Below are 20279 nucleotides of genomic sequence, written 5' to 3'. Positions count from 1 at the left end.
ACTTTTATCTTGTAGTAGGTGGAAGTTTATTGAAGACTTAAGACCTGCTAACATGTTTGGTCATTACCGGAAGATGAAGATTGTGCTGAATGGGTTGAGAGAGACAGGAGGTATGGAGACTATATGCTAGTTCCATTAAAGGTTTTCCAAGGTTTTACTGCTGCACATTGAGGCTAGAGGGAAGTGAAAAGGAAAGGATGGTCATATCATGAAAGCTATAAAAGAAAGAAAGATTTGACTATCCTTGATAAAAGAAAGTAAAAAGTTAAAACTGACTCCAGGTCTTTGAGACTGGAAAATTATGCTGTCATTGATGGAGTAAGAAAGATGTAGGGTTTAATTTTATATCACGTTTTGAGATAGTGGGCAGATAAATTCAGTTTAGGACATGTTGGATTTGAAATGAATGGAACGTCTTACTCATTTAACAAATGGAGATAACTGGACATGTTTGGAAATAGGGAGATGAAGGTCACATGAGCAGAAAGGGCTGGGAAAACAAATGTGTGAAAATATAAGCATAATGGAGAACGTGAAGAGAAAAGCAAAGGTTCTAAGTCCATGCAGTGTCCAGTGATTTGATGAAGATGATGAAACTGTAGAAAAGAGGAAGCGGCTGAGAGGAAAGAGAACCAAGAAAGCACAATCTTTTTATGCTTTCCTGGTTAGGTTCCCACTGAGCTTTATGTAGCTGGAGAAAGTGACATTTAATACTTGACAGGTAGCCTTTTGATTTTTTAAAAAAAATAAATTTATTTATTTTTGGCTACGTTGGGTCTTTGTTGTTGTGCGTGGGCTTTCTCTGGTTGCGTTGAGCAGGGGCTACTCTTTGTTGCGGTGCATGGGCTTCTCATTGTGGTGGCTTCTCTTGTTGCGGAGCACGGGCTCTAGGTGCACAGGCTTCATTAGTTGTGGCATGCGGGCTCAGTAGTTGTAGCTCACGGGCTCTAGAGCGCAGGCTCAGTAGTTGTGGCACATGGTTGCTCCGCGCATATGGAGTCTTCCGAGACCAGGGCTTGAATCCGTGTCCCCTGCATTGACAGGCGGATTCTTAACCACTGTGCCACCAGTGAAGTCCTAGCCTTTTGATTTAAACTCCAAACTCTGCTTAAGTAATTGTTGCTACATTTAAGGAAGATTGGGGACCAAAGAGAAATTTCTTTCTCTTTCTTTGCAAGCCTGAAATTAGTCCTTGATGGACTTTGGTTTGGGTACTTATATTTAAATCTATACTTTTGCTTATTCTCTATAATAATGGCATATTTTATAATAAAAACCTTTAAATATACTTAAATCACATATTATCTACCTTGGCTACTCAAAAGCTGTTGTTGTTGGGGTTCTGGGCTCAGTTATTATGAAATCATTCATTTGAATTCACATTTTTAATAAAGGATTTTATATACTAATCAGGAATTAAGCATAGCGTAATGAACTCAGTGTTACCACCCTTAATTGATAAATTTCAAGAAGGAGAAAAGGAACTGATGTTTTAGCAAGTTTTTGTCTCGTTATTGTGGACTGATGTATAATTTCTTAAGCTTTTTGAAATAGTGAAAGTATCTTGTGGATGATGAATTTTTGTACCTAAGGAGTTTGGTTTACAAGTTGGGAACTGCTTTGTTAGTCCAGTATTTGTACCAGCTGGGAACTGGTGATTTGGCAAGCTGTTTCACATGGAATGTAGAACAAAGCAGAGATGGGATACTTTCTTCATAGGTTCTAAATAGAAATCTGTTTTGGGGACGTCCCTGGCAGTGAGTCCAGTGGTTAAGATGCTGTGCTTCCACTGCAAGGGGCACGGGTTCGATCCCTGGTCAGGGAACTAAGACCCCGCATGCCACATAGCACAGCCAAAAAAAAAAAATCTGTTTTCTTGTTTATGTATCCCAGCTTAGTCATTCAGTAGATATTTATTGAGCACTGACAATGTGTCCTGGGCTAAGCACGGAGAAGTTAGAAATAAGTCATAGTCTTTGCCCTCAAGAAGTTTACAGTCCTAATGCAGGAGACAGATATGTAAGAGGGTAAGTAAACAGGAATCAGAAAGCATAGGACCCGTGAGAGCTCTGAGGGGGGTCACTTCACTTAAGGGTGTGGGTGGGAGAGAATTGGGAGGAATGAGGGAAGAGGCTTCCTGGAGAAGGGGGTACTTCTAAACAATCTGGAAGGATGACTGAGCCACGTGAAAGATAATGGTAGGACAAAGAGTATTTCAGCCATGAATCAGCACATACAGAGACTTAGGACAGTGAAAATGACTTGTTCATCATTGCTGGAACAACAGTTTGGAGGGGAGAAGTGGATAATCAGAGGCCACAGAAAAGGGCCGTATAAGCCATGCTAAGGAGCACGGATTTCAGCCAGATGACAGTGAGGAGCCATCAAAGCTGTAGGCTGGGGAATGATGTGGCCAATTTGTGTTTTAGAAGGACCCTTCTGGAATGTTGTTAGGCAGGAGGATCAGATTATATATTTTTAGTAAATAATTCAAATCCAAGATTGATACATGGGTTATAATTTTTACTTGGGACTCTTAAGATAGGTTGTATATACTTTTCCTAAGGATGACTTTCAGTTCATTTACTTTTTTATCTGCAGTTTTCCAAATTTATGAATTATGTGTAGATATATTTGTTTAAGAGACTTGGAGCTAGGTTAATTTCCCTGGTTGTTACCAACCTGTATTTAAAGATAACTCGGACTTTATATATTTTAAAAAACACATGTAGTTCTGATTTAAGTTTCAGCCTTTGTTTACAGTTGATGCATGGTTTGTAGGAGATTCATGGTGGATAGCTTGTAAGTTTATAGTTTAAAAGGCATATTGTCTTGGTACTCAAATAAAGGAACACTTAATAGTGAAAGTACCTCCTGGCTAACAGGGCATCTTTTGTCATAGATATATATGTATTGTATATATCTATATCTCCTTGTTAGTTCAGCTAGGAATTTGAAATATTAGGTTAATTTGACTGCCTTTGAAATGAAAAGGGAAATTATTAAGGTGTAATGCCCAGATGAGCCATGGGATATGAAACGAGAAAGCAATTAGGAGTTGTTTCTCAGCCCAGTACTTTATTGGAAATCACAACTTTGAAAAATATATTTGGATAAAAGCTCTCCAGAGAGTGGGCATAGAGGGAACCTACCTCAACATAATAAAGGCCATATATGACAAACCACAGACAACGCTCTTCTCAGTGGTGAAAAACTGAAACCATTTCCTCTAAGATCAGGAACAAGACAAGGTTGCCCACTCTCACCACTATTAATTCAACATAGTTTTGGAAGTTTTAGCCACAGCAATCAGAGAAGAAAAAGAAATAAAAGGAATCCAAATCAGAAAAGAAGGAGTAAAGCTGTCACTGTTTGCAGATGACATGATACTATACATAGAGAATTCTAAAGATGCTACCAGAAAACTACTAGAGCTAATCAATGAATTTGGTAAAGTAGCAGGATACAAAATTAATGCACAGAAATCTCTTGCATTCCTATACACTAATGATGAAAAATCTGAAAGAGAAATTAAGGAAACACTCCCATTTACCACTGCAACAAAAAGAATAAAATACCTAGGAATAAACCTACCTAAGGAGACAAAAGACCAGTATGCAGAAAACTGTAAGACACTGATGAAAGAAATTAAAGATGATACAAACAGATGGAGAGATAGACCATGTTCTTGGATTGGAAGAATCAATATTGTGAAAATGACTATACTACCCAAAGCAATCTACAGATTCGGTGTAATCCCTGTCAAACTTCCAATGGCATTTTTCACAGAACTAGAACAAAAAATTGCACAATTTGTATGGAAACACAAAAGACCCCGAACAGCCAAAGCAATCTTGAGAAAAAAAAAAATGGAGCTGGAGGAATCAGGTGCCCCAACTTCAGAGTATACTGCAAAACTACAGTAATCAAGACAGTATGGTACTGGCACAAAAACAGAAATATAGATCAATGGAACAGGACAGAAAGCCCAGAGATAAACCCACACACATATGGTCACCTTATTTTGATAAAGGAGGCAAGAATATACAGTGGAGAAAAGACAGCCTCTTCAATAAGTGGTGCTGGGAAAACTGGACAGCTACATGTAAAAGAATGAAATTAAAACACTCCCTAACACCATACACAAAAATAAACTCAAAATGGATTAAAGACCTAAATGTAAGGCCAGACACTATAAAACTCTTGGAGGAAAACACAGGAAGAACACTCTTTGAAGTGTGTTGCTGTGAAGTGTAAATCACAGCAAGGTCTTTTTTGACCCACCTCCTAGAGTAATGGAAATAAAAACAAAAATAAACAAATGGGACCTAATGAAACTTCAAAGCTTTTGCACAGCAAAGGAAACTATAAACAAGACGAAAAGACAGCCCTCAGAATGGGAGAAAATGTTTGCAAACAAATCACGAACAAAGGCTTAATCTCCAACATATATAAGCAGCTCATGCAGCTCAATATTAAAAAAACAAACCACCGGATCAAAAAATGGGCAGAAGACCTTAGTAGACATTTCTCCAAAGAAGACATACGGATGGCCAAGAAACGCATGAAAAGCTGCCCAACATCACTAATTATTAGAGAAATGCAAATCAAAACTATAATGAGGTATCATCTCATACCGGTCAGGATGGCCATCATCAAAAAATCTCCAAAAAAATAAATGCTGGAGAGGGTGTGGAGAAAGGGGAACCCTCATGCATTGTTGGTGGGAATGTAAATTGATACAGCCACTCTGGAGAACAGTATGGAAATTCCTTAAAAAGCTAAAAATGGAATTAATATATGACCCAGCAATCCCACTACTGGGCATATACCCAGAGAAAACCATAATTCAAAAAGACACATACACCCCAATGTTCATTGCAGCACTATTTGCAATAGCCAGGACATGGAAGCAACCTAAATGTCCATCAACAGAGGAATGGATAAAGAAGATGTCGTATATATATACAATGGAATATTACTCAGCCATAAAAAGGAACGAAATTGGGTCATTTGTAGAGACATGGATGGACCTAGAGACTTATACAGAGTGAAATAAGTCAGAAAGAGAATAACAAATAATTGTATATTAACACATATATGTGGAATCTGAAAAAATTGGTATAGACGATCTTATTTACAAAGCAGAAATAGAGACAGACCACAGACGTAGAGAACAAACGTATGGATACCAAGGGGGAAGGGGGGGTGGTGGGATAAATTGGGAGATTGGGATTGACATATATATACTATTGATACTATGTACAAAATAGATAACTAATGAGAACCTACTGTATAGCACAGGGAACTCTACCCAGTGCTCTCTGGTGACCTAAATGAGAAGGAAATCCAAAGAAGAGGGGATATATATATATATGTATATATATATATATAGCTGATTCACTTTGCTGTACAGTATAAATTAACACAATATTGTAAAGCAACTATAGTCCAATTAAAAAAATAATTTAAAAAAAAAGAAAAATGTATTTGGAGGGACTCCTTCTTATGACAGAAGGATTCTTAAAGGTGAAACACTTTTTGTTCTGAGAAGTGAAACTGAGTTGAACCAGAACAGGAGAAGGTAATTCCATTGAGTATCAGGTTATTTGGCCTCTCCGACTCTCTCAAAAAAGATTAGTAATTCATATTTTATCCACTTGTTTTCAGTTCCTTTAAATAAGCACTGAACTGTGCTTTAGTTAACAATGTTATGTGATTAAAAAGAAAAAAAACCCCAACCCTTATTTGTTTTTCTTATTGGAAGCACTTCTTCCTGTGTCTGAACATGTATAACATTAGTAGTCTATGAAGAGAACTGGGTTATTGTGATCAGAGGCACGCTCCTAGTTGCGAGAATGGTTTTTGAATGCTCTTTTAGGCACTTAAATTATTTTTGCTTTGAGAAAAGAGATTGTTCACTGTGCTTTAGGAGCTGGTAACTAAGTCTGATGCTTATTAGCCCTTAACTAAGAAAAATGGAGCTTGCTGACAAAAAATAGGTGGTTTTATAGGCCTGTGAAACCCGACAGCATGTTCAGCAATGTAAACAATGGCAGCTGTCTTATGCTGGCTTGTCTGTTCGAAGTGTAATGAAACTGCTTCTCACAAATGGCTTCACCTGCTGACTCATCTTCCAGTCCCTAAACAACCATAGTATCCAGCATTATTTAATGCTGGGATTGAGAAGAAAAAGAATCCAACTCTTAGAATCTGAGGGTAGGAATGGATCATGGAAATCCTTTAACTCAGCCCCTTCTCAGATGGCCTCGAAAGAAAGGTTATTGTGGTGGATGCCATATTTTGATAGTTATAAGAATTAGTGGTACTACTATTCAGAGAGCCATTAGAATCTTCTTGAATGATTGAGGGCTCTTTTCTGTATAGAAATCCTTGAGATGTACTTTTTAGCTTTCCTACAAAAATAATACATTCTGAAAGTGGTCGTAAGTCACTGGTACAGGGGCAGCACACATTTAACGCCTGCTGTATACTGTAGGAGGAATGTGGGAAGAAGTAAAATGAAAGATGGGCATTGTTCCTGAAAAACTTCCAATTTAACTAGAAAATAGATATGAGAAAAGAGTGGGAAACATTTAGGAGTCAATTTATTAATGAGTGTATAAGCTGATTTACCTGATACATTGTGAAAGAGGCTTGTGTAAATTTATGTGAGCTCTTAGAGCAGTGGATGCAAAAAAATCTCTTGCAGAAGTGAAAACTTCCCAATTATATTTTAATTCTATAGATTGGAAATTACATTCCAAGAAATTGAGGCAAAATTTCCACAGAAAACACAGCGAAAACCGTTGACTTAAAATAGTGGTTCTCAGGGGTTTTTTTGTTGTTTTTTTTTAAATCTCAAGAGTCCTGTACATTATTAAATATTATTGAGGATCTCAGAGAGCTTTTCTTATGTGGGCTGTAGCTGTTGATATTTATATTAGATATTAAAATGAAAAAATTAAAAATATTCACTTAATTAAAAACAAGACAAACCCACTATAGATTAACTTAAATAATTGAAAAATAACTTTTTCAGAACAAAAATTAGTGTGAAGAGTGACGTTTTATATTTTTGCAAATCTCTTTAATTTCTAGCTTAAAAGAATGTAACTGGATTCTCATATCTGCTTCTGCATTCGTTCTGCTATACAGTGTTTTGTTTGAAGAAAATCTGGTCTCAGATCAGATTTGGGAAGGAGACTGGGAGGGAGAGGAGTATTTTAATGTCTTCCTCAGATAATTGTGGATATTCTTTATTATTATATGAAAACTTGACAATGGTAGTTTCTTTTCTTTCTTTCTTTGTTTTAAACCTAACTTTCTGACAATGGTAGTTTCTTAAAGGTTAGTTTCAATTTGGAACCTGAAACCATGTCCATGAACTTATTTGTTTATTTGGTTGCGTTGGGTCTTCGTTGCTGCACGCGGGCTTTCTCTAGTTTGTCGAGCGGGAGCTACTCTTCATTGCAGTGCACGGGCTTCTCATTGCGGTGGTTTCTCTTGTTGCCGAGCTCGGGCTTTAGGCACGTGGGCTTCAGTAGTTGTGGCTCGCGGGCTCTAGAGCGCAGGCTCAGTAGTTGTGGCGCACAGGCTTAGTTGCTCCGCGGCATGTGGGATCTTCCTGGGCCAGGGATTGAACCCTACATTGGCAGGCGGATAGTGTCCCTTGCATTGGCAGGCGGATTCTTAACCACTGCGCCACCAGGGAAGTCCCTCCATGAACTTCTCATACACTTAAATCTGTTGGTTTGTATGGTACTTTGAATGGATCTTTTACCCATGCATGATTTTGTAGCATCATGCATTGATCATTTGGAAGATAATAGTTTTCAAATGTTGATAGATTTCATTATACAGTATTTGGGAAGTTTTTGAGCTCTTGGTGGTCGATACCAACTCAGCTGTGACTTATGAAGTCTGGAAGGATAATTGAAATTGCATTAGTAACCAGTCTTTGGGTTGGAGGGAAATGGATTTCATTTTCATGAAGAAGCTCCATGTTGATGACCCTGAAAATGGGGCATTTTATTGTTCTTGTGCTTTTTCCTAGTGTTAGCAGGTTTGATTATTCATTTAAGGGATGCAGAACTGGAAATAGTTGGCCTTTTCAAATAAATTTGTTAACCTGGAGGAATTTCTCTGATGGAATGTGCAGGTGTACTTTTGAACATGGCTGCTCTAAGTGCTTGGTTCCCTGTCAGTTATAGGTCTGGGAGTCTAGAACCTCTTCTAAACCTTTTAATTTCCTCATCCTCCAATTGAAGATGGATCTCAGCAGTGTCCATTTAGAGTCCTGGATCAGTTTTACCTCACGGAATTACTTTCAGTTCTTCCCCAGGCTCTGCCACTGTTTTCTTTTCTTTGAGCTTAGTCTCTTTCACTAAACAGGTATCTAGGGTGAGACAGAGATTAAAATTAATTTCTTTTCCAAGTGGGATGAATGAGATGGTTTGACCTAGGATTTTGCTTCTTGTGTCCCTTGGTGATGAAACAGAAATTGGACTGTTGTTATAATAAACTTTGTTAAGGTTCTGAGGTCAACATATATCCAAGGATTACTTTGAAATCAGGCTTGGTTTTTTGTTTTTGTTTTATATAATATCATCTGCTTTTACAGAATTGTACTTTGGAAGTCAGTGTTTAAATAAAATTCTGATTGTTGTCATGTCATCATTTATAATAGCAAACCTTTTGAAACATTCTAAGGCCTAGTAATAGAGTTCTGGGCAAATTCTGGGCTCAATATCCATTGAAATACTATGTAACCCTTAAAAATGTTGCAAAACACTTACTGACATAAAAATGTCCACTTTGGGACTTCCCTGGTGGTCCAGTGGCTAAGACTTCGTGCTCCCAAAGCTGGGGGCCCGGGTTCGATCCCTGGTCAGGGAACTAGATCCCACATGCCGCAACTAAGAGTTCACATGCTGAAACTAAAAAGATCCTGCATGCCACACCTAAAAACAATGGTCCTGTATGCCGCAACGAAGATCCCACGTGCCACAACTTAGACCCGATGCAGCCAAATAAATAAATAAATACTAAGAAAAAGTCCACATTTATTCTATGGAAGCCAGTTAAAAGTAGCATGTGTGATCAAATTTTATCTTAAAAAATATATAGAAAAAGTGCTTGCTTATACAACAGTGTTCATAGGGGCTATTTCTGGTTGCTGGTGATATTGGGTGATTTTCATTTTCTTTCTGTGCTAAGTCTTTTTTTTTTTTAAATTTCTGAGATATACATTTTAAAGTAATAACTAGAATTATGACTTATAACATACCAGAACATATAAGATTTTTAGAAATTTCATGTAATGTCTGAAACATTTATAAACGTATTTCCATACAAATAACCCAAAGAAAGTTTAGTATTTTTGTTTGTTTGTTTGTTTGTTTGTTTGTACTGCAGGTTCTTATCAGTCATCAATTTTATACACATCAGTGTGTACATGTCAATCCCAATCGCCCAATTCATCACACCACCATCCCCACCCCACTGCAGTTTTCCCCCCTTGGTGTCCATACGTTTGTTCTCTATGTCTGTGTCTCAACTTCTGCCCAGCAAACCGGTTCATCTGTACCATTTTTCTAGGTTCCACATACATGCGTTAATATACGATATTTGTTTTTCTCTTTCTGACTTACTTCACTCTGTATGACAGTCTCTAGATCCAGCCACGTCTCAACAAATGACTCAATTTCGTTCCTTTTTATGGCTGAGTAATATTCCATTGTATATATGTACCACAACTTCTTTATCCATTCGTCTGTCGATGGGCATTTAGGTTGCTTCCATGACCTGGCTATTGTAAATAGTGCTACAGTGTACATTGGGGTGCATGTGTCTTTTTGAATTCCGGTTTTCTCTGGGTATATGCCCAGTAGTGGGATAGCTGGATCATATGGTAAATCTAATTTTAGTTTTTTAAGGAACCTCCATACTGTTCTCCATAGTGGCTGTATCAATTTACATTCCCACCAACAGTGCAAGAGGGTTCCCTTTTCTCCACACCCTCTCCAGAATTTGTTGCTTGTAGATTTTCTGATGATGCCCATTCTAACTGGTGTGAGGTGATACCTCATTATAGTTTTGATTTGCATTTCTCTGATAATTAGTGACGTTGAGCATCTTTTCATGTGCTTCTTGGCCATCTGTATGTCTTCTTTGGAGAAATGTCTATTTGGTCCTCTGCCCGTTTTTGGATTGGGTTGTTTGTTTCTTTAATATTGAGCTGCATGAGCTGTTTATATATTTTGGAGATTAATCCTTTGTCCGTTGATTCATTTGCAAATATTTTCTCCCATTCTGAGGGTTGTCTTTTCGTCTTGTTTATGGTTTCCTTTGCTGTGCAAAAGCTTTGAAGTTTCATTAGGTCCCATTTGTTTATTTTTGTTTTTATTTCCATTACTCTAGAAGGTGGATCAAAAAAGATCTTGCTGTGATTTATGTCAAAGAGTGTTCTTCCTATGTTTTCCTCTAAGAGTTTTATAGTGTCCAGTCTTAACATTTAGGTCTCAAATCCATTTTGAGTTTATTTTTGTGTATGGTGTGAGGGAGTATTCTAATTTCATTCTTTTACATGTAGCTGTCCAGTTTTCTCAGCACCACTTATTGAAGAGACTGTCTTTTATCCATTGTATATCTTTGCCTCCTTTGTCATAGATTAGTTGACCATAGGTGCGTGGGTTTATCTCTGGGCTTTCTATCTTGTTCCATTGATCTATGTTTCTGTTTTTGTGCCAGTGCCATATTGTCTTGATTACTGTAGCTTTGTAGTATAGGCTGAAGTCAGGGAGTCTGATTCCTCCAGCTCCGTTTTTTTTCCCTCAAGACTGCTTTGGCTATTCGGGGTCTTTTGTGTCTCCATACAAATTTTAAGATGATTTGTTCTAGTTCTGTAAAAAATGCTGTTGGTAATTTGATAGGGATTGCATTGACTCTGTAGATTGCTTTGGGTAGTATAGTCATTTTCACAATATTGATTCTTCCAATCCAAGAACATGGTCTATCTCTCCATCTATTGGTATCATCTTTAATTTCTTTCATCAGTGTCTTATAGTTTTGTGTATACAGGTCTTTTGTCTCCCTAGGTAGGTTTTATTCTTTTTGTTGCAATGGTAAATGGGAGTGTTTCCATAATTTCTCTTTCAGCTTTTTCATCATTAGTGTATAGGAATGCAAGAGATTTCTGTGCATTAATTTTGTATCCTGCTACTTTACCAAATTCATTGATTAGCTCTAGTAGTTTTCTGGTGGCATTTTTAGGATTCTCTATGTATAGTATCATGTCATCTGCAAACAGTGACAGTTTTACGTCTTCTTTTCCAATTTGTATTCCTTTTATTTCTTTTTCTTCTCTGATTGCCGTGACTAGGACTTCCAAAACTATGTTGAATAATAGTGGCGAGAGTGGACATCCTTGTCTCGTTCCTGATCTTAGAGGAAATGCTTTCAGTTTTTCATCGTTGAGAATGATGTTTGCTGTGGGTTTGTCATATATGGCCTTTATTATGTTGAGGTAGGTTCCCTCTATGCCCACTTTCTGGAGAGTTTTTATCATAAATGGGTGTTGAATTTTGTCAAAAGCCTTTTCTGCATCTATTGAGATGATCATATGGTTTTTCTTGTTCAATTTGTTAATATGGTGTATCACATTGATTGATTTGCGTATATTGAAGAATCCTTGCATCCCTGGGATAAATCCCACTTGATCGTGGTGTATGATCCTTTTAATGTGTTGTTGGATTCTGTTTGCTAGTATTTTGTTGAGGATTTTTGCATCTCTATTCATCAGTGATATTGGTCTGTAATTTTCTTTTTTTGTAGTATCTTTTTCTGGTTTTGGTATCAGGGTGATGGTGGCCTCATAGAATGAGTTTGGGAGTGTTCCTTCCTCTGCAATTTTTTGGAAGAGTTTGAGAAGGATGGGTGTTAGCTGTTCTCTAAATGTTTGATAGAATTCACCTGTGAAGCCATCTGGTCCTGGACTTTTGTTTGTTGGAAGATTTTTAATCATAGTTTCAATTTCATTACTTGTGATTGGTCTGTTCATATTTTTTGTTTCTTCCTGGTTCAGTCTTGGAAGGTTATACCTTTCTAAGAACTTGTCCATTTCTTCCAGGTTGTCCATTTTATTGGCATAGAGTTGCTTGTAGTAGTCTCTTAGGATGCTTTGTATTTCTGCGGCATCTGTTGTAACTTCTCCTTTTTCATTTCTGATTTTATTGATGTGAGTCCTCTCCCTCTTTTTCTTGATGAGTCTGGCTAATGGCTTATCAATTTTGTTTATCTTCTCAAAGAACCAGCTTTTAGTTTTATTGATCTTTGCTATTGTTTTCTTTGTTTCTATTTCATTTATTTCTGCTCTGATCTTTATGATTTCTTTCCTTCTGCTAACTTTGGGTTTTGTTTGTTCTTCTTTCTCTAGTTCCTTTAGGTGTAAGGTTAGATTGTTTACTTGAGATTTTTCTTGTTTCTTGTGGTAGGCTTGTACAGCTATAAACTTCCCTCTTAGAACTGCTTTTGCTGCATCCCATAGGTTTTGGATTGTCGTGTTTTCATTGTCATTTGTCTCTAGGTATTTTTTGATTTCCTCTTTGATTTCTTCAGTGATCTCTTGGTTATTTAGTAACGTATTGTTTATGTGCTAAGTCATTTTTGTTTACATTAACCACATATCACTTTTTTTAAAAAAAAATAAATTTATTTATTTATTTATTTATTTTTGGCTGCATTGGGTCTTCGTTGCTGTGCACAGGCTTTCTCTAGTTCCGGCGTGCGGGGGCTACTCTTTGTTGCAGTGCGCGGGCTTTCTCATTGCGCTCGCTTCTCTTGTCGCAGAGCACGGACTCTAGGCACGCGGGCTTCAGTAGTTGTGGCTTGTGGGCTCAGTAGTTGTGGCTCACAGGCTTCAGTAGTTGTGGCACACGGGCTCTAAAGTGCAGGCTCAGTGGTTGTGACGCACGGGCTTAGTTGCTCCGTGGCATGTGAGATCTTCCCGGACCAGGGCTCGAACCTGTGTCCCCTGCATTGGCAGGCAGATTCTTAACCACTGCTCCGCCAGGGAAGCCCCCACATATCACTTTTATAATCAGAAAAGTAAAGCAATTTCTACTTTGAAAAATGAAACTAAGCTAAAATGTGACTCTTTGCAAGTTTCTCACTAAGCAAAGACAGGTTAAATTACATTCATTATTTTAAGAGTGAAGAGGATTTAAAATACATTTGTAGTTTTTTAACAGGGAATCAAGGGAGAGAGGGAGCGTTTTTTTGTTAATTATTAGTTAAGTAAAAACTTATGAATTGTGTTCCCCATGCATTCTGATTAAATTGATCTTTACCATAATAGTAATGCTTATGCGGATCTTCCCAAATTTGTTTTCATGATACCAAGAGAAGCGGCTTAAATTACTTTGAAAGAGGCATCATTTAAAAAAAAAAAAAGCCTTACTTTTAATGATGTGGCAGATTAGTGCAACTTTTTTTATGATACATCTTATTTGTTACAGAGTTTCCTTTTTAAAGTCCTTTGCCATCTTGTCCTTGCTGTCCTGGCTTTCATCTGGGGCTACAGCAGGGCTGAGCCAAACATGGCTGCTGCTGCAGCATGGGCGGACGTAGTATAGGATTCAGCTGCTGTGGTTCCTGTGACGAAGCAGGAGGAGAAGCCTGGAGAGCGTGCTCTAGGTCAGGATTCTCTTAAAGCTTGTTGCCAGGAGAATTGGACTTTTCTCGTGGAGGAGATACTACATTTCAGATTCTGCTGTTGAGAGGGAATGCCACTGTGTATTGGGATTTATAGCCTTAGCAGGAGAACCACCCATTCTCTGCAGAAGTGAGAAATCTTAGCATATGCTGTCATTTGCCAGGCAGGATTGGCCATTTTTAGAAAGCAGCAAGGCTTACCTGTCTGTTTCAGTTGATGACAGAGAAGTGTCCAGAATGACAGTGATTTCTGGCTTGGTGGGTAAATTTACTAAATGGGTAGCATTTCTCTCAGGGGCAGACTGGGTGGCATAGAGTAGAGGATTAAAATGGTCTGTCCCCATGTGCAGCTTGTGTGAGGATTACTGTATCACATCAAAAGTAAACCTAAAACGCTGGGTAAGAGATGGGGAGTGGTTTGAGTGGAGACTTGAAGTTGCTGTTCGTGCTGCTTAGGCTGCTCCCTAGAGTGAATGCACTGCCATTTGGATGGGGCGTATTTGTGCCTGAGTTTCTGTCCTTTCTGCCTGTGACTGGAGATGGGCATGATGTAGGATATGCTGCTTGACAACCAGTAAGATATGATATATCTGGATGGATAGTAACAAAGCTTCATTCATTTCTCTGTTTAATATGATGAAGAGAAAAGGCTTTTAAAAAAGAAAAAAGCTCCCTGCCACAGAAAAGCCATATGTGATCATTGTAAAAATCACAGGGAAAAAAGAAAAAAAATCACTTGTAACTTTACCACCCATTGATAACTATTGTTAGCATTTTGATATATTTCCTTGGAGGAGTTTTTAAATATATATATGTTTATGTATACATGTGTTGGCATATGTGTTTATGTACATATACTCATATGTGCATAGCTGCAAATCATACTGTGAATATTATTTTTTCTATTTTAACATATTGATACATTCCCATTTCAATAAAAAATTTGAGAAGGCTTCCTTAATGGTTTTATAACATTTCTGTATATGGCTGTACCACAGTATTCTTAAAGCACATTGCTTATCACTGGATTATTCAGTTAACAATTTTGTTATTAAAAGAAATGCTGAGACTAACATCTTTGTGTATAATATTTTTCAATATTTCAGATATTTGTTCAATAAAGTAAAAATTACTGGATCAGCAGGTGTGAACATTAGGATAATTGATGCATATTGCCCTATTTTTACCAGCATTAAATATTCTTTTAACTTTTGTTAATTTAATAGGTGAAAATTATATACAGTTTTAATTTGCATTCTTAGATTACTTATAAGATTTAGTTGTTTTCTCCCATGTTTATTAGCTTTTATTTACTGTTTTGAAAATTATCTGTTTATATGCTAGTTTCATGTCTTTATTCAGATCTTAGTTTAGTTTCAAAACAGTCAAGTAATGCATGTGTATTATAAAGAATACAGATTATATTGATTTATACCTTTATATTATATATTTAAAAATAATTAAAAACCTTTTTCACTTCCACTTCCATTATTAGCAGCTATAACAGTTGACAGTTCAGCATCTCTCTTCTTACAGATCTTTTTGTATGCATTTACAAATTGAGAGAAAGAGGAAGGGGAAAAGGGAAGAGTGTCAGGGAGTGGGAGAGAGGTGGAGGTTTTTAGAGGATGGCCTCTGGAGCTGGACTCTGTGATTTGTATCCTAACTGCTGGAAGTGTGAAGTGTGATCTTGGAGGATTTCGAGTCCCATAGATGATAGTCCCAGCTCCCATGGTTTAGTGGCTGTGTACCTTGGGAGAAACGATTTAACCTTTTTGTGTCCCAGTGTCCTCATGTAAAAGGGTTAATTATAGACTCTAGTGCCTAAGGTTGTTGTGAGGATTAAATTAGTTATACCTATAAGGTACTTAAAATGGTACCTGGCACTTTGTGTTATATAGTAGTAAACAGCTATTACTATTATATTACTTGCGTAACAAGATTATAAGTGGGATTATACTGCACATGCTTAGTGATTGCTTTTTCATGTATTGTATAAATCTTTCCCATGTTGATACATGTAGATTATTCTATAGTTGTACCATAATTCATTTAACTCTTTCGTATTGATGGATATATGTATAGTTTCTAGGCTTTTTTGTGTGTGTTAAAATGTATAGTGCATATCCTTATACCTATGTGTGAGTATTTTAGTAGGATGGAGTCCTATAAATAGAATTGCTGAATTGAAGAGTATGTAAGTAAACATTTGGCGATTACTTTTTTAATATCTAAGAATTTTTGTTTTCTCTCCTTTTCTGTGTGTAGCAGATGCGTCTTATTTTATGATTGGAATAGTATCTTGTATCCTTTCATAGGTACTAATTGGAAATTAAAAAAATCTTTTTCTGTTCCCTGCGCCATCTCACTCCCTCCAGGGTTGGTTCTGTTTATTCATCTTGGTTCTTTACTTTCTTAATGTCTGGTGATTATTTAGTTTCCATTCGTGTTTATGAATGGAAGATGAGGTAGATTAGTAGAGTTGACAGATGGATTTCCTGCAGTTGGGTAACAGGCCTCAAAGGTTGTCTTTAAGTGTTGTGGGTGGCGCCTGACACCAAGGACATTTTACTGAATTTGTGCCTTTATTTGCTCTTGGAATAAATTTTTTAAAGGACCGTATTACTAATAAAAGTAGACTGATTTCTGTTAAGTCATGTTAACAAGTTGGTAGTATAGTCAGCATTTTATATATTTGCATATTGTCTGTGTTTTGTGGAGTTTCTCATGTACAGTATTTTCCAGATATATTTCAGTTATGATTTTGGACTCATATCTTCTCACAGTTGGAGACTGTGAAGTGGAAATCCTAAAATATCTTTTTTAAAAAAATAAATATATTTATTTAATTTTATTTTTGACTGTCTTGGGTCTTCCTGCTCACGGACTTTTCTCTAGTTGGGGCAAGCAGGGGTTAACTCTTTGTTGCTCTGTGTGGGCTTCTCATTGCGGTGGCTTCTCTTGTTGCAGAGCACGGGCTCTAGGCGTGCGATCTTCAGTAGTTGTGGTGCGTGGGCTCAGTAGTTGTGGGTCGCAGGCTGTAGAGCGCAGGCTCAGTAGTTGTGGTGCAAGGGCTTAGTTGCTCCGTGGCATGTGGGATCTTCCCGGGCCAGGGATTGAACCCTGCAGTGGCAGGTGGATTCTTAACTACTGCACCACCAAGGAAGTCTGCTAACAACTTTTTTGCTCTTAATTCCTTAGCTGAAGAGCTTAGTTGAAGCTTCAAAGCGTTCATAAAACAAGGAAGTAATTAACCATCTTTCAGTCCTAACCCTGAATATGTCTGCTTTTTTTCAGATCCCATTTTGTGCAGTTTGTTGATTGGTCTTGTTTTCAAATGGTCATCTTCACTGTCATCCGTTGCTAAAAACTGCTTTCTCTTATTTTTATCTTTTTATAACCTGCCTCATAAATAATTCTGCCCAAGCTATTGGAACCTTGAATTTTAGTGAAATGAAGAACATTTTATTGTTCCTTCTCTTCTCTTATATTAGTTTATTCCCATCTTTGCAATTTGAAAATCAATTTGTTAACTGTTTTGTCATTGTGTTGGTTATCCACAGATGTCTAGAAAACATTTTATTTTCCTGACAAAGACATATTGTGATACACTCTTGATGAGAGAAGTCAGTGTAAAACAAATTGGGAGGATGTGTTTAAGAATGTGAGAAGTATTAATTTTTTCAGTCATTGAAAACTAAAGTTAGTTAATATTTTCATTAGACTTGATTGACCCAAGTAAGTAATCTTTTACTTTTTTTTTAATTGAAGAAAATGCCAACTTAATTAGCATAATTTTAGGGATGTGTTAAAGCTAGGGTAGTAGTTCTCGATTTAGGCTGCTCATTGGAATAATTTTTGCAACTTAAAAAATATACAGACATCTTCTGAATCATATTTTGGAGTTGAAGTTTTAGATATATAATTAAAGTTAAGACTCCTAGCCTAGAAAATTGAAATGGTCAATTGTGAGTTAATTAGGTCTTACGTATTATATAAATGACATTAAATTAGCTTAATTATTTGGATTGTACCTTTTCTGAGAGCTTTGAGTACTAGCATGTTGCTTGTTGTTGGATTTGAAGTCTCTTCTTTGTTAAGATTCTTGATTTTTAATGATCAAGAAATGAATGATTCCTTTACTTCTCAGTAGACAAGTCCTTTAAGTTTCATTTGTAGATTCATACTGAAATAGGATTTGGCAGATGACTAGAGGAAGATGTTCATATCTTTTGAAATAGGTTGGTTCTGAGACCTGGTAAAAAGTTAAAGGGCAAACCAGGCATTTTGCACCTGACATCCTCTTAGAACTTAAAATATTTTATTATCAGTATCCGATTGGTCATATTGACAAACTAATGGACACTGACAGCCTTTATCTGTTTTCTTTCCTGTTATGAAGTGCTGTGCGGCTTGCGGGATCTCAGTTCCCCAGTCAGGGATTGAACCTGGGCCATGGCAGTGAAAGCCTGGAATCCTAACCATTAGGCCACCAGGGAACTCCGTGAAGTGAACTTTCTTAATCCAGCAAAGTTTATTGTGTGCAACGCGTAGTCCTGCCCCTGTTGTTATTGAGGATTATTGGGATTACCGTAAACCTGCCTAGAATTTTTATTTATTTATTTAAAAATATTTATTTATTTATTTATTTATTTTTGGCTGTGTTGGGTCTTCGTTGCTGCGTGGGCTTTCTCTAGTTGTGGCGAGCGGGGGTTACTCTTCGTTGTGGTGCCCGGGCTTCTCATCGTGGTGGCTTCTCTTGTTGCGGAGCATGGGCTCTAGGTGCGTGGACTTCAGTAGTTGTGGCACGTGGGCTTAGTTACTCCGCGGCATGTGGGATCTTCCTGGACCAGGGATCGAACCCATGTCCCCTGCATTGGCAGGCGGATTCTCAACCTAATGGAGCAGATATAAAAGCTTTCTTATAACTTTAGGTGTAAGAAATTAGGTGTAAGAAATTAGATATATAAAATTCCTACAAAGGAGAGATTCGTGCCCTTTGAAAAACAAAATTCAGTGTTTATTTAAGAATACGAGGCTGAGGACACTCCAAGCTACATAAGTATTATGTCAAAAAAATATATTTGTCAGTCTTTCTCTGTTTTAATAACATCTTTGGATTTATTGCCTTGAATTTGCTTTTGCTCATAGTGAAGTAATAAGAGAACTTAAAATTACTTTCTTCTGTATTTTTATTTATAGGTCATGGAAATGAAAATCAGTCAAGAAGCAGAAACACTCTTACTGTGGTTTTCATTCAGATAACATTTTCAGAGTGACAGAAGTGATTTCATTTTTGAGAAGCAAATTATTTCTCTCCCCTTAGTTCACTTTCATTGTTTATACTCTTAACTTGTCATTGGAAATATGTTTCCATTGAAAATAACTAGTAAATATTCTACTTTCAGTTTTAGCTGCCTGTATTTGTGGCTTAATTGAAATCTATTCTGACTAGTAGGAATAAATAGATTCTGACTATGAGAATAAATAATTTATGTGATTATATTATGGAAAGAAAAAGTAAACTGCCAGTGAAAGCATTTAAATAATATATTAGGGTTTGTAAGGGGAAACTTAGGGTCTCTTACACAAGACAGAACTTTGGTTGAGAGTTTCTTGACCTTTTACTATTACTTATCATTCCCTTTTAAGTATAGACTATTTTGATATTTTGGATAATATGCCATAATTCTGTAAAAAAACTAGAAGTTTCTGGCTTTCTGTGCACTCTGCTTTTTGTTTTCCCTTACCTGTTTGGTCTGCTTCTAACATCTCTTCTTTTCTGTAGGTTATTTTACTTCTGTGTGCTCAGTCTCTTTCTCTGTAAAATTGGTTAACTAGACTAAACTAATTCCAAAATCCTTTTTGACCTTTTTATTAGCCTATGATTAGGGTAAAAATAATCTCATATATTCTTTTTTTCACCTTCCTAGAGTATGGGCAGCAGCCCTTTTTGTTACTAAGGGCTTTCTTTTAGGCACAACAGGGAAATATGTGGGAGAAGGGGGTTAGTTGATAATGAAACTTTAGCAATAAAGAATTATCAGAAAAGTTTGAAACATAGTTGATATTAGAGACAGTCTTGCAGAAGAACTCCTTTCCTTTGGTTGTATTGTTTACTATTGGAATTTGATGCACATTTAAAACATTTTTCTTTCTACCTTTTCTCTCTTAGAATAATAATCCTGTTAGGAAATGCCTCCAGAATCAAGGGACACTCCAGGCAGTGTCCAATAGAACTTTCTGTGATGTTGAAAACATTCTGTGTCTACACTGTCCAATATGGCAGCCACTAACCATACGTAGCAACGAGCACTTGAAAGGTGGCAAGTGTGACTGAGGAACTAAATTTTAAAATTTCATTTAATTTTAATTAAGTTTATATTTAAATAGCTACATGTGGCTAGAGGCTGCCACATTGGACAGCATAGCTCCATATTATCCATTCAACCAGCAGATTTTTTTTGAGCACTCAGAGATATGCCCAGCATTGTGTTAGGTGCCAGAGATATTAGGGTCCTGCAATGTGGTGAGGGAGAGATGATTAAAGAGATAAGTGTAATATG

At 36.9% G+C, this 20279-nt stretch overlaps 1 protein-coding gene across 7 annotated transcripts in view; it reads left to right on the top strand.

The window, feature by feature from the left end:
• EIF4G3 (eukaryotic translation initiation factor 4 gamma 3) overlaps nt 1-20279 on the top strand; it is a 391513-nt gene that overhangs the window by 14631 nt on the left and 356603 nt on the right. The gene's annotated exons all lie outside the window — the stretch shown is intronic.

This window comes from Balaenoptera musculus, chromosome 1, assembly GCF_009873245.2.
Source record: "Balaenoptera musculus isolate JJ_BM4_2016_0621 chromosome 1, mBalMus1.pri.v3, whole genome shotgun sequence".
Lineage (NCBI taxonomy): Eukaryota > Metazoa > Chordata > Mammalia > Artiodactyla > Balaenopteridae > Balaenoptera > Balaenoptera musculus.
This window is presented reverse-complemented; position numbering and strand designations above follow the sequence as displayed.